Below are 16,153 nucleotides of genomic sequence, written 5' to 3'. Positions count from 1 at the left end.
CATCAGTCTTTTTGCCGAATCTACACTTGTATACCAGTTATCTGTTACGAGAGTACGGCCTGAATCTAATACGGGTTCAAAAAGACTCATAACTACAGATGTAGGAGTAGTACGACCTTGGTCTATGTTTTTTCCTGCATAAATTTTAAAGTTGTAGGTATAACCTCCTTTGCTGCACAACTTATAAATACTTTTATTCCATACTTATGGCGTTTGTTTTTTATGTATTGTCGCATTATCAATCTCCCCCTAAATGGAATAAGAGACTCATCAATGCAGCAAGTTTCGGAAGGTACATATGATGATTTAAAATTTGTAACTATTTTGTCAATCAAAGGTTGAATCTTATGGAGTCTGTCATTTTCTGGATTATCCTGATTATCTGCAAAGTGCAACATACGTAGTAACAGCTCAAATCTATTACGTGTCATAACTTTGGGAACAATAGGGTTTTTATACATATCCTCTCGGCTCCAATAGGCTTGTATATTAGGCATTTTTACAATACCCATATAGGAGAGCAAGCCAAAAACTTTCTTGATTTCATTTTTATTTGTGGGTAACCAGTTATGTAACCTAGATTTACTACTTACATCTGCCTCACTTGTAATAACTTGTGTGGCATAAAGATTCGTTTGTTCAGCAATGTATTGGAAAATAGGATCATCAACCAGTGAAAAAAAGAACATTTCAAGAGGTTCTTCGCACAGAAGCTCAGCAAGATGGGGTTCAGTGCCAGTTTGTTTTGTAAAGGTAATAATGTAGGAAACAACCAGTTCCTGTTGGAATTCTCCATATCATATTATCTGAGGCGGCGTTATCAGCTAAACCGTTATCTGTATCTGTGTTTTGCATAGGCACGGAGGCAGCACTACTTTCTGGCAATGGAGAATTTGTACCAGAATTACCAGATAATTCATCGTCACTGTTGTTTGTGTATTAAGCAGGCACGGGGGAGCTGGTAGAATTTATATCGGAACTTCCAGATGTGTCATCATCACTGGGTTCATAGTTAATATCTGCGACAATATCGTCTACAAAAAAATCGATAAAAGGTTATACACCTTCGCAGTCCAGTTATTTTCAGAAGTTAACTCAGTTTAGGTTTACTAGCTCAAATTTAAAACATGTTTTAGATATCATAATTATTGATTTGTAAACAAAGCAAAAAATATAGGTATAAAATATATGCCTATATCATAATAACCTAGTCTACCCAATACCAAAAAAAAAAACAAAAAAAGCAGCACGACTATACACGATTTACGGAATAAAGATAAGTTTCTCTTACCATTATCCTCTGATTGAGAAGATTCATCTGACATGTTTTCTATAATTCGATCCATTTTGTCTTGTAACTCTTTTTGCGTCAAAGCACGTTTCCTGGACATTATAGAAACGCAAAGTACAAACAAAAATATCAACAAAAACCACCTATTCCGTCTGAAACGTTTATTAATTGAAATGTAATTAGAAAGACAGCAGACTCCACGTGCTGACTTGTTAGGATTGCGCAAAATCGCTGTGCGGACCGAGGAATGGCCCGCGTTGGCGCGTATGTTTAAAAAAGTTACTTCCACGCCGCCTCGGTCTATTAGACCGCGTGACATAAAAATGACATCTACAAAAAAAATTAACTGCAGGTGACGTGATAATAACTAAATGCCTTTGACTAGACAAAGTGGCTTCAGGAGAACTTTTTTTTCTTGGCCCCTACTTTTGTGGCGCTAGTGAAATAATTGCAAATTTTGTTTGGCAGTGAACGTGTTAAATTCTAATAGCCACCCCTTGAATATCTGATGCATTGATTTTATTTTCTCGCTAGTAGTAAAAATTAGACTAGATTCAAAATTAAGGTTTGACGACCTGGAAAGTCTTGTTTCCAACAAGATTAGATATTCAGCCACTAAATATTCAACTCTACTTAGGAATGAGTTTGTTTAAAATTTTGCGAGTTTATCTAAATCTAAGTTAAATAGAAGTTAACTAAAATGCATGAAATATATTAATGAGCGCCGCCGAATTTTTAGTCAAAATGTCTAGAGCGTTATTCAAAATATTACTAAGAGAAAAATATGGAAAAAATAAAATTTAAGATGTAATGTTTCACAGTCTAATCGTTTAAATTCTTTTGACTATTAAAGAAGCTCTTGTGCACAATAGGAGTCACAATCAAATTACTTAAAATATTTTGCACACAGCTTTGTACACGTTTTCGCCGAAATGCTAAATCCAAGTTTTCCAATTAAAATGTGTTAAGGAACCTTCTTAATTGTTAACTTATTTGTTTATTTAATTTTTCCTTAATATCACCATGATTCTTTAACGGACAATAAATTTTTGGAATATGAAATTGTAGGAGATCGAATTATTTACAAGTCTGTAAGGATAAATTGCAGGAATTAGATATATTGCTCATTTATAAATTAAGTTTCTTATTCCGCAAGGTGTGCAATCACATAGTTTTATCACTTTTTGATTCAAATTTCATTAAATGTTGAACGTTTCTGAATTATACCTTGAGCGAATTGTTCTATAGGTATTTTCCCTGAATTTATCCTTCCAATTTGGAAGCTTTCCTAGAGAACTGAAGGCTGCCATTATAGTACCTATTCACAAAAAGCGAGAAACTTCACTAGTAAATAATTATAGACATATTACTTCTTTCTCATTCTTTTAACATTATAAATACTTTTAACATTCTGTACTCTCGACAATTTCGATTTTGAAGATGACAAATAGGGGAAGTCTTTTTCTCCAAGAAAAATGCATGTAGGTCACTTAGGTAAATGTATTATGCATTTCGGCTCTGTAAACAGCCATCATCAGATATTAAAATAAAATACAGGTAATTCAAGACAGTTTTAGAAAAGAGCTTATTCGCTATAACAATACAGATTTAGAACTTACCAGAACATTACAAAAAACATATACGTTCAGCAAATAAAACAAAAATTACCCGTTATCGGGAATAAAAACAACAATAAATAAAAGAATTAAAATTAAAAACATAGTACAATAAGGACATCTACGATTCAAAATATAAAATTTATACTTAGGACGATACAGATTCCTACATATTAAAAGAAGGTTAAGAAGGTACTATAAGGAACTATTGTATATTAGCGATCGATTCGATTTTGACCTGTCAATTAGAGATGCCTCTAATAGACAGACAATTCAGACTAATATCATTGTATCCCAGGGTACTAGCAAATTTTGTGTGACACCTAAAGTAAGGGATTCGACACCATTAGTCATGCCTTATAAAGGCTCATCTTTTGATTTGATCAAACCATAACTGTTATGGTTATAACTCTTATTAATCTATCTTATCTCTATAACGCTTATAACTCTTATCTCTATAACGCTTGTTAATTGGAGACCAGAATGAAAAAGTAGCTTCTTTTTCACTCACTTATAGTGCTTTAGATAGCACATAGAGGACAACAAATCATTAGAAAAAATGAAAAGAAAAAGTTTAATTAACTACAATTTTACTTTTAAAGTACAATTTAATATTTTTACAAATTCGTGTGAAATTTATGTATAACTTTAATTTATTTTTTTTTTTTTAATTATTATTATGTCATACATGATTTTATATTGCATTATTAAGGTCCTCTCTGAAGATAAATTTTTGTGTGAGAAATCTTCAAATAGTGCTACAAATTTTACCATAGCTTTTTTTCTTTTAGCATGCCGACAAAATATTATTATAAATGTATTTATTTATTTTTTCATAAAAAAAAATTGTTTTTTCACATTTTAGTTAACCTGACAATGCCTATACAAACTAAATAAATCTCATTATCAATCTGGCATTGAAACAATTAAATCACCAGAAGTTTTCAAAAATTCGTAATGAAAGCTTAAAAATGATGTTTAACTAAACTTACTCAATTAAGGTAATTTTGTTTTAAAATAATTTTTTCGACATCTCATTTTCTTAAATTTTCACTTTTTTTTTAAATAATTTTGGTGCTTGTTATTTACAATGCTGGTAAATTTCTTTAGTATTTTTATAGTTGATAGGTCGTTGAGTATCCATTATGTATGTTCCTTTGATTTTCCAGTTACGCTGAAGAAACCAATTTAGGGTTTCAAGTGAAAAATCTTATTTGCTTTTGTACCGAGAGAACTTTTTTAGATGTCTCTGATATGTCTTTTATTTCTTAGAGGTTTTTTGATTTGAGATGTCTTTTCCGAGTTTCAATATAACACCATTTTTTATGTAAAATATTTCACCGTATATAATATACCAACAAAGTTTCTATCTAATGTGCTAAGCGTTTTTCCTGATAGAATGATGAATGAATAGAACCGACCCATGTCGTTCTATTCGTCCATTTTCTTTACATTAGCCGTATGGCTTGTAACAAAATAGATATAAAAAGTCTACTATAAAAAGTCACAATTGTTTATTACTGCAGTTTAAAAAAAGTCAATTATTTTTGTCAAATATTAAAGTTATCGTTGCTTAATCCAGTAACATAGATTCATTCATACAAACACACACACATACACTTTGAAATAAACTTAATGATTGGTTTAATGGACAAATTAAGGCAAAACATTGGGAAGATTAATTGAAGATTTCCCTAAAAAATTAATATTTAGTCTCAAGTCTAAAAACACACATACAAAGTAGAAATATCCACAACAACGTTTCTTTCGTTGCTCCCAAATTAACCCCTATAAACTGTTTATCTATGATTGCTCCATAATATCTCCTATTGCTCACGCTTTACTTCACCCAATTGTATCTCCAATTCACGATCTATCTTAAATATAAATATATCACTAATAAATCTTAATTTATTAGCTATTCAGCGAATCTTCCCAATTTAACGTTTCTTATAACGGAAGTGTAAACAAATTCTTAAGACGCTAATGCACAAATTTAAAAAAAAAACAATAAAAATAATTCTTGGCCTTGGGTATGAATTTGTGGAATTCTACGAATTTATTGGTACTTTCGTCTAGCCAGTGACGTAATAAGCCCTTAGGGATTCCCATTAGGGCGGGATTTACGTCATAGCGGAGCAGGCTGCGACAAATATTTCACTCAGTATGGGTGAGTAGTGTGGTGGTGCATGGATACATAATTGAGATTGTGCGTACCCACTCCGGGGTTTTCCCAAGTATAATTATTGTAGGCCACTTCCTTTATCTGTGCCGGAAAAACAGTATTGCAAATTACATGGTATGCAGATGTTTGGACCCAAATAAAAGGTATGTTTATGATATAATTTATTGGTTTTTGTAATAATTCTAAGCAGACTTAGGTGGGTTATTTTAGTGAAAAATGACTATAATATCAGGCCTCGAAAGTACTCTGATAAAAATGTAAGGATATGCATACAACCAGAAGTTCCTTCTGTACACTTTTTCTGAAGCATGCAACAACTTAAAATGAAATACTTCACTTACTTGTAATAATACTCACTAGCTCGACAGGTGTTTCGCTAATGATACAAAAAATATAATTTTAATAATATTCGAGAGAAGATAGTTTCCGGCATTTGCTTCTAAGTTTTTCTTCAAACGGTTAAAAATTTAACAAAAGAATACTAAAACGATTCAAAAATATCCGTGTTACCAAGATTCAATTAAAAGGATTCTTAAAACTAAGAGTTAAAATTAAAAACCGGTATGTATAGAGCCTCTTATACAATATATAAAATGAGAGATAAGCAAGAAAAAATATAATCTCAGCATGGTAAAAACATAGTTTCTAAAACAATTTCATGATACGAGTTTTTGATAGGTGAAATCTTGTGCTGTCCGTTATCTTCCGAAATATCATTTTTTTGCAAGTAATTGAAAATAGTGTTTGTGTGTATGGGTCGCATTTGAATTGATTTACTCTTATGATCTGCCCTTTGTTAAGACTTCCTGAGTCATTTAAAAGAGAGATGTAGTTGAAATCTCTTCAAGCTGGACACCATAGAGGCTATGCTGCAGAAGACATTCGTCAATTATTCTGAAAATTAAGTCCATTCTTCATAACGACATCTACATCCACTTTTGGGGGCCAGGCCTTTGACTACCTTAGATTCGGATTTAAAAAATGAGAATGTAATGAAGTAATGGATCTCAGAGAAAATAAAACTGCCTTTTTTAAGAACTGGTACCAGCTTGAGCTACCAACTCTAAAAGAGTTCGTAGGATAAACCACAAAAGAAAAATCGAATTAATATCATTGAAAATCCCTCCTCCTTCTTACTGAGGATCTTAACTTTGCATGAGCTTCAAACTGCAAAAGCGTGAGGTTAATAAATCAGGTTATTAAACGTTTGAGAGAAAAAAAAATAGTTTTTATTTAAAAACTGCCAAAAAGTCAATCATTTTATGTTAAGTGATAATGAAATTCTTATCTCTTTCGATGTATCTTCTTTGTTCCCAAAGGTTCCGATACCAGAAACTTTAAAATATCTTATTGAACTTTTGAAAAGTTAAGTTTCGATAATTTGAAATCAACAAAATATATTTGTCAAAAAAACAAATCGATTTATGAAGAACTTGAGGGTACAGCCATATATTATTATATGGCTGTACCCTCATAGATAGCCAAAGATAATTCCCTTCAAGCAAAGCTCTTGATGAACTGTTTTGAGTTAAATGCAAAAAAGAAAAGATATGTTCGACAAAAGCAAATGCATTATTGGTAATTTTCTAGAGCAACTCAATGTTTTCCAACTTCCATTCTTACTCTTGTCATCAAAAATAATAATTGGTTAGAATCTGATCTTTATAGAAAAAAAAACAAATACTTTTAGATACCCAACTTTAGCGACTCTAAATATTGTTTTAAGCATAAAACGGCTAGCATGCATTTCTTGGTAGATCCTTTGGTCTCATGTTCTCTAAGTAGTAACAGATTTTAATAAGGGAAAAATAACAATTAAAATAATGGCTAGAGTCAATGATTATAACGATAGGATTATTGATAAGCTAATTAAAAGACATAGGTTTAAAGTTAATTTTAAAAACTCGGCTACATTTCAAAAAGATGAAAAGAAGGAAACTTCCATTGCAATACCGTATCTTGACAAAAGGTTTTGATACGGTTTTTAATGAATTAGGTCTAAGAATGGCCAAGTTAAGAAATCTTTTATGAAACCCAAAAGATAAAATGAAGACCACTGAAAAGTCCAGGATCAATAAGGACATTATAATTGTAACAATTATGATAAGTACACAGGGCAAACAAAAATATCAATTAATATCACATTTAAAGACCATGTAGGTAATGTGAAATACGGAGTTGAAAAGTCATTACGGGCCACTTTGCTCAGTTTGTAACTTAAAATTACTTAAGCCAGTTTGCATGTAGATGCAAACGAAACTCTGTTCAATCCATTCTTCTCCCAAAGATGCTTACATCGTTAGTAAAACACGTGTTGAGTAATAGAGTTTTGGTTAGTGATAAAACTGTTCTGTGATTTGAGTGCCATACCAAGGGTTCATGTTTCGCGTTTTACAGTAGCCACTTTAAAACGATTTTTTCCTCCAAAATCGTTTAGCGCAACCCTAATAGTTTACAGTATTGCCTCCCATGCTGCTTAATATGTAATGCTTTATCCACCTGTCTAGAGTTATAGAGCTGTTTTGTGCAAAATTATATGAGAATCGTTGAGGCTTATTTTATTTCGATGATAACATAGCATCATGAGATGAATAACGCTTGCATGAAATAAGAGTGTCTAGTGGGTTGCCTACACCAGCCGTGTAAATAAAGTTTTTTTATTTATTATTCATCTATTAGTCTAAACGAGGAAAGCACTCTTAATTATGTCAATCAAGAAATATAAAATGAGATGCAAAAACATATGTATATCTAACAAAAACACAATTAAATGTTTGGCTTAAATTGTGCTGCTCTTGATCGTCTAATTGCTGAGCGTCCAGGCGCATATTTCCCTACTAGAGGGCGCTTTAAGCGTTTCACACCGTGACTTTTCTGTCGTCGGGATTGAATTGATTTCGAAAACTGAAATCTGTATCGCTTCTCGGCCTTTTGGCTAAGATCAAAGTGTAGTATCTGTTCTTATCAGCTTAATATCTGATACGCTCCGCATGCGGAGCCAGTATATTAAACTGATTTTTGGAAATTGACGGAGGTTAGGGGCTTGCTCCACCTCTGTCACGGGTTGGCCCGGTATTGCAGTACCTCCGGGATCGGCCCATTTTTAAAAAAAATTTGAATAGAATTGCAGGCATTAGTTGTGAGTACTACTATTAGGTGATTCGAATCTTTTTCATAAACTCGAATCATGCAACTTTAATATCATAGTACAAATTGCGATTGCTATTTGCTAACCATTCTAAACGTATTCGGTAGAACTGGGACTGTTCGGTGTGATACGAATCCGAAGTTTTTTACGATTCGAATGAGTCGACAGTCCAATGAGATTCGTATTATTGATACAAAAACGACCATCTCTACTGCGTACTGGTAGGTCACCTTGTGTGTCCCACTTCCATTGCAACCATATCTATAGGTTTATACTTGCCCAATCAAGGTCTGTCTGGCCTCTTTAGGAGTTTGATAATTTGATTGGAAGAAGCATTTTTAATATATTCCGTCTGAGGTAAGAGGTAAGGCATTATCGAAGATCTGTCAGGTGCCTTTGCATAGGATGTGCTCTGCAGTCTTGTACTCCTTCATGCAGTCTGCAGGTACTTCCTGTTAGGTGCCCTTAAGGTATCTGGTACCCTTCTTGTTGTTAATGGTCACATTAGTATTAATACCAAAAATACTGAGCTAACATAACTTAACACACGCGTTCTTAATGACCCGAAGTATCACAAGTGATTAAGTCTGGTTGGAAATCATATTGTAGGAAACCATTGGGTATTAAGCAGGCAATGCAGGTGTAGTCTGTGCTGTGGCTTAACGGGACTCCGCTGGCCGGTTCATACTCAAGAAGACTCCATTTATGTCAAGGGTCGGCCAGGTATTGAAGTACCTCCAGAATCGGTCCATTTTTTGAAAATTTAAATAAAGTTTTGTGAGTACTAACTAGTACTATTGTTGGACAATTCGGATCTTTTTAATATACTCAAATCATGCAAATTGTATAACTTGATTCGTATTATTCGTACTAAAATCGTAGATATATCTACGATACGCCGCGCCGTGAGATACGTATTGTAATACCCTCACATGCGGCATATAAATACATTTGTATAAATGTATTTATATATTATACCAATAGTACGAATGCGATACATACGAATTGCGATTGCTAATACAATCTAAACGTAGTCTGTAGAACTAGGACTGTTCCGTGTGATACAAATTTATAGGAATACCAAAAGTTTTCGACGATTCGTACGAGTTGACAGTCCAATGAGATTCGTATCATTGATAGGAAAACGACCATCCCTACTGAGTACTGGTTAGTCACCTTGTGTGCGCCACTTCCATTGCACCATAACTATCTATAGGTTTATACTTGCCCAATCAAGAGCTGGCCTCTGGCCTCTTTAGGAGTTCTTCGATAATTTGATTGGAAGAAGCATTTTTAATATATTCTGTGTGAGGTAAGGCATTGTCGAAGATCTGTCTGGTCTCTCTAGTGCCTGCCTCTGCATAGGATGTGCTCTGCAGTCTTGTACTCCTCCGTGCAGACTGCAGGTACTTCCTGTTATGTTCTCTGGTATCTGGTACCTACCCTCTTTGTTTCTAATGGTGACATTAGTATTAATACCAAAAATATTGAGCTAGCATAACATAACGCACAAGTTCTTAACGGGACTCCGCTGGCGGGTTCATACTGAAGAAGACTCCATTTATGTCAAAGATTGGCCAGGTATTGAAGTACCTCCGGGATCGGCACATTTTCCATCAATCCATCCTTTTCCCACCACTTGATATTGAACAATGTGTGCGGAGTAACTCGGCTAGAGAGTACCTTAACTGCGATCAGCCCGGCGCGTTCACTTAGCACACCACGTTTCAGACGAGTCACTCCTCACGACGTGTAATTTCACCTCCTCAGATATGTCCGTCTTTTACTCTAAAGTGTTAATTGCTTACCTGCATTATATTATAACTATATTAGGTATTATGTTTTTCCTAAACCATTTAGACTTTTACTAGGACTGCAACTCGAGAAATTACCCAGAATGTAGAATTAGCTTGGACACTCTAATCGGGTTTAGTTCATATCAATGCAATAAATAAGGTTGAATGCTTTTATTCAATTCCACTCTCTATTTTTTGAATTCCGTACGGTTTCCTTAAAACTCTAAAAGAATTAGGGTTAAGCGGGACTGTTGTTATTGAATTGCGCATGTCACCAATACCATTTTATGACTCCTTAATTCCCGCGTATACAGTTAGAGGACACCCTAATCGTTTCTTTACTGTTTCTTTTCTCAGTTCGTTGTTGAATTGGTTTCGAAAACTAAAATCTGTATCGCTTCTCGGCCTTTTGGCTAAGATCAAAGTGTAGTATCTGTTCTTATCAGCTTAATATCTGATACGCTCCGCATGCGGAGCCAGTATATTAAACTGATTTTTGGAAATTGACGGAGGTTAGGGGCTTGCTCCACCTCTGTCACGGGTTGGCCCGGTATTGCAGTACCTCCGGGATCGGCCCATTTTTTGGAAATTAAAATAATACTCTTCACTTTTTTGTAAAAACTAGCTCCTGAACATTTTATTAACTGCACTCCAGTCGAGACAGGTGGACGCTCGAAAATTCTTAGAGACGTGATCACGCCGTATGGACAGGAACAGGAAACTGCTATGGTTGAACTGGTTCTATTGGCGGATTCTCGCTCAAGAATAGCAGGTCTTCGGTTACGAGACTTCAAGTTCTCTTCTTTTCTTTTCTCTAGAAGGCTCTAGATTATCAGCAACGGTAATCTCTTCCATACTATCCCAGACTATATTTGACAGTTGACACGCTGGAGAACCGGGACTGCGACCTAAATAGAACCACTCAGTCGCGAACCAGACCAAGGCAACAAGACAAAGCATTGAAGTTCCACGATTGGCAGTTTATACATCTAGCCTTCGTGCTATTGAACGGATGCTACGACGATTGGTAATGGTGAGGTGCGGTTTTAGCAATGAACCCCTCGCACATAAGTTCAAGTCCAGGCCGTAGTCTGCGAACAACTCAGGCAGGACATCGTGGTACGAAGGGACGACACTATGATGACTATCTATGTCTGTATCTCATTTCAGTGTGGCGTCGAGGCAATCCAGCAGGTAAGGCTAGTCAAGATATGGAGGTCCTCCTACGTGGCCACAGAGCTGAAGGAGTACAGTCTGCAGGTAACCTTTTCTCTATCTATCCTTGAACTAACAACTAATCCCTAAGCTCTAGTCTAAGAATCTCTACATGGAGCACATCATTGGCAATAGACAGTTGGTAATATCAGGCGTAACAACGCTTTGGTGGGCTGTACAGTTCCTTAATAATAATGTCTCTTGTAACTTTTAGATACCGAAGACACTATACCTAAGAAGCTTAAACAAAATTGATATTGGATATCCTTTTCCAATTTTTAGGTTTTATCAAAACATGAATAAGTCATCTAGTTAATACAGAAGATTATGGAACAGCATCAAACTTAAGAATTAATGTCTCTTAAATCTTGCCAAGTATATAAAATGTTGAGGTTTGATTTATATGTTATTGCAAAGACGTTGATGTTATACACTTAGTCTGTTTTTTAACTACTTTCTGCTACCTTTCAGATATTACATTTTAAGGTGAATGATGGCTTTAATAACGATCAAATAATAACGTATCCTCAACAGTGGCCTGTAAAATGCCACCATTTTTCCTAATATTTATTTGCTTTACTTCTTGGCTTTTAGATGGCGTCACTTGTATTATGTATTAAACTTGAATCTAACGACACTTTTTCGCACAGGAAAAAACTGAATTTTTTTAGCGCCGCCCTTAACCCTCATTCTTTCAGGGTATTAAAAAACAAAAGCATTAATTAAAAGCACCCTACCTTATTTAAGAGATCCAACAACTCCTTTTCTGCCATCAAAGTCATAAGACAGCAGCTCATAAAACATCAATTTAAAGGTGGTAACTCATAAATATTAATACCATGAGTATAGCCGATAAATTTTCATGAAACTCTTAGGTCCTTTTTGATGCAATACGCCCGTAATAAGCACTTTTGCAGCCGCTAAATAAAACAATCCGGTAAAAACTGTCAAAGTTTAGTTGATACAGTCGATCTCAGTTGCTGTTACAATCAAGTTAAGGCACTTTCACCGAGATGTATTATTTTAACCGTAATGTGGGTCCTTGTCCGGACTCTTGATGATCAATTGCTGGTCCAAGATTTGCAGTACACAGTCAAGTTGAATCGTTGTCTTGAGATGCGCAGAAAGTGTGTGAGTCGAGTCGCGAGTCACAGACGCAGTGAGAAATTGCTCACGGAAATTTCGCTATTTCCCCTAAATACCCAAGATGAGTTTTCCTCTTTTTACACTCTCAGTAACCTAGTAAAGTTTAATGCAATAGGTTAAATTACTTAACCCATTATTGTGATTAGATTATAAGCACCATTATTGAAGATACTTGCTAAGAAGCAAAAGTGAGTGTTTTGAGTTTTGCTGAACTCCATGTCTGTATTCATCCATCACTGTGATATATAGTGGACGGTAGGTGTTTCTCATTTTGAACATGTTTTGGGTACGAAGGTTCCCTCCTTTATCTCCTCAAGAGTGACATCTCCGTCTAATCCTCTGAGAACGAACGCATGAATCCTCTCTCCCTGATGTCTTCTCATGCTCCAATTGTGTTTTAATGATTTAATGGTCCGCCACATCCTCGGTGTAGATTATGACCGTTTCACGTATTTTAGGGTCACTTGCTTATTTGTGATCTTCCTAAGTTCCCCGAGAAACCTATACTTTGATATTAGCCAAAGAGAGGCTATACGGATTTTGATTTTCGAAAGCAATTCAACAACGTCCGTAGAAAAGAATAAGCATGGAAACACTTCGTGTTTGTGTTGAGTGTCCTCTAACAGTCGACATGGGAATCAAGATGTCATAAAAGCGTATACATATCCGGCGTCCAATTAAACTGCCGAATTTTACGTTATTACATGCAAGAAACAATTACAAGGAAATAATTAATTGCTAATAAAATGTAAGAATTAAAGTTTAAAAAAATTATGACCTAAATATAATTGTCAGAACATGCAAAAGTTCGCAAAAAATATAAATATATATTACGTAGTGTGTTAAACTACACAATCGTAACGATAATATATCATCCAAATAAAGATAGCAGTAAAAAATCAGCATCACTAAAAAACTTAGTACTTTTTAGGACTTGAAGTGGTTTCGAAGCATTATTAATTTTCAGTTCACAAAAAGGCCCAACCTAAGTCGGGCTCAAAAAAAATTATATCATATACCCATTTATGTTGACCCTCTCCACGGAAATCTTTAGTAAAAGGCGAAAGATTTATTCGCTTTGAAGAGAGTCCAGGGTAACGATGCTTTGGATTTCACCTTTTATTAACGACTTCTACAAAAGTGTTAAAGTGAGTTGGTTACTGCAGAGTCATCTATTTGTTATAATCCATTTTATTTGGAGAATAATTCACAACTAAAAAAAAGGTCGGTAATGAAGATATCTGTAACTCAAAAAGGGACGTTAGTAAGGTCCCTCTGTAGAATTATTAACAGTTTATCACTGTAACAACAAAATTCTTAAAACTAACTGCTCATGTAAAATAACACTCGTTCAGCAAGGTTTTTTAAAACAAAAACTCTTGTATTATATAGAGTCCAAACTTTGGCCTCTATTAAAAACTTTCTCGCATCAGTGCCCTCTCGTAAATAAACGTTCAACCACGGGCGACCTGCTTTACCGACCGAAACCTCTCGAACAATCCATGGAAGGTCAAATATTGATCGTGCTTACGACAGAAAAAAATATGGCCGCCCCAGCAACAACCGCGGCCCACTTCGTTCCGACCGATGGTGGGAGTGACGACGGTTGTTTTTCATGGCCCGCTTAGATGAACCGAACACTACACTCACTTTCACGGCTTCGATCGGCCATTTTGATTTCGAGCGTCGCTCTGGGCGCACCGTTACCAAACGACCTGGGGCGGGTTTCATTACATAATATCTCTTTTCCATCCAAGGATTACAGTGAATATTTTGGATTAATACAGGAGCATGTTTTTTTTTCTCAACATATTTGGTTCGTTCGGAAAAATTGCAAGGTTTCGTAACGTATTTTGGGTGTGTCCGTAACTCTGACTGTGAAAGTCTTTAAAAATCGATGATGGGCCCCAGTTATGTAAAGGATATAAAAAGGATTTTTATATAAATTGCCGGGTTTTGTTATAACGGGTTCTGCGAGGCGCGAAAGTTCGTTAAGGAAAAGTGGCACAATAAGGCAAGCGACCATTCGACTCGGCGTGCTAAGAAAGGCAAATCATTCCGTCGAGAAACTTTATTTTTAACGAAGGTCTCAAAAGCGTACATACTCCTTCCAATTAGGCAAATTATGAGAACTTTACCTAAATAACCTATTAGACTTAAAAAAAACATTATATTTCTAGCTAGGCACCTAGGGATGCACTTGAAGAGTGTTTGTTTATAATTTACAATACAAAATTCAATCAGTAAGTATGTATGAAAAAAAGTGTGAAAAGAAACGAACAAAACAAGGCAAGGCATTGTAACGAAACGGCTGTACCGTTGAACAATAATGAAAGCTCCACCAACCTGCCCCTCTCCCAAAAAAAAAAATGGACTCGTCCAAGCCTCAATTAACAGGGCTTACTATCCGTCCTGAAAAGGTGACTAGGCTTGCGCGACGTTGCCGTCACCACAACGTGATGTTTGTATAATTCTACTTCCAGGTTGTCAAATTATTTTTGAAGACGTCAAACGACACCGTGCATAGCTGACGACCGTAATGCATATAATAATTAACTATGAATCATTCGGTTTTTTTTCTAATTGATATTATTACGCTGTCAGGTGATGTCGGACGTAACAGAACTTCAATTAAGTAATTAGAGAGATGATAAGTAAATATTAATATGTTATTTAGCCTAGTCCCGAGGCAATTAATAAAAATTCTCTGTTTTCTTGTTTTTAGGAGACACGGTTATTACAATAAATGCCAGTAAGCACTTCGTTTTAAGGGCAATTAACATTTAATTAATTTTTTTTTTAATTATTCAGAAAAATACAATGAAAAAATAAAGTGAGGCTTGTTGTGCAAATTAATTTAAACTGTATTAAAGAAAATAACTTTTGGAACTGTCTTTTTAATAGTAGGCTGATGAAAAAATAAGTTAAATGTTATGAAAATAAATAATATGGGTTCTCCCTTGTTTTAAATAAGATAACACCAAAACAAATTGTAGATCCGGTACATTTAAAAGAAAGAATAATACATTTAATAGAAGAAAATAGTCAACTCATTATAAAGTCAGTTCTAAATTAATTTTAATATGAGACTGTGATGACTGGAAAGCCCATAGGTATGAGGATCCCTACAATAAATAAAGAATAATTAAATATAATTAGCTTAACAGAAAATTTTGAAGCAAAATTTGATAATCTTAATATATTTCATTTTTATACTTTAAAAGTTTTGGTACATTACACAAAACTTGTTTTTACACATCAAAACCTGTTACTGTCAAGGTCCTACTAAAGTAGATCAAAGGGTGAATCATCGATTTTCTACAGCTTCTAAACACCAACAAAGACTTTGCAAATTGCTTCCGAAGGGTGAGAAGTTGTTGAGCATTTTTGTCAAGGCAGTAATGTTTGGGGTTTTTCAACGATATAGGAGGGTAACTTTCTTAAATTAAGATTTGAGCTACAAAACAATGATTAAAAAAATCTTTAGTACTTGTGTGATTTAAAATTCATTTTAAAACCGGCATAGTGCGAAGATTAGGAGAGCTATTCAAATTACTGGCATTTAAAAAGTTACAAGTCCTTGAAAACACCAGTATCCAAATGAAAGTTGTTAAATCCTTACAATATAATATTTTTACAATAAACAATCCTTTAATTTATTAGGTCTGAGCTGTAAATATCAAAAATGTGATAAGAAAAGCTTGTTAGCAGCAGCAAATAATTACGTAAATAGATCAAATATTTCATTTCTACCTA

The 16,153-nt window shown here is 34.6% G+C and overlaps 1 long non-coding RNA gene and 3 other non-coding genes across 5 annotated transcripts in view; 2 read left to right on the top strand and 2 right to left on the bottom strand.

Moving 5' to 3' along the window:
- The window catches only part of LOC126737317 (uncharacterized), a 36,771-nt gene that overhangs the window by 5,482 nt on the left and 15,136 nt on the right, over positions 1-16,153 (bottom strand). The gene's annotated exons all lie outside the window — the stretch shown is intronic.
- LOC126738067 (U2 spliceosomal RNA) lies at positions 8,008-8,198 on the top strand. Its single transcript, XR_007661213.1, has one exon. It is a non-coding gene; the product is annotated as a U2 spliceosomal RNA (small nuclear RNA).
- Positions 10,430-10,620, top strand: LOC126738065 (U2 spliceosomal RNA). The gene has a single exon (XR_007661212.1). It is a non-coding gene; the product is annotated as a U2 spliceosomal RNA (small nuclear RNA).
- On the bottom strand, positions 13,375-13,495 carry LOC126738070 (U5 spliceosomal RNA). The gene has a single exon (XR_007661216.1). It is a non-coding gene; the product is annotated as a U5 spliceosomal RNA (small nuclear RNA).

This window comes from Anthonomus grandis, chromosome 6 (assembly GCF_022605725.1).
Source record: "Anthonomus grandis grandis chromosome 6, icAntGran1.3, whole genome shotgun sequence".
In the NCBI taxonomy this organism is placed as follows: Eukaryota; Metazoa; Arthropoda; class Insecta; order Coleoptera; family Curculionidae; genus Anthonomus; species Anthonomus grandis.
This window is presented reverse-complemented; position numbering and strand designations above follow the sequence as displayed.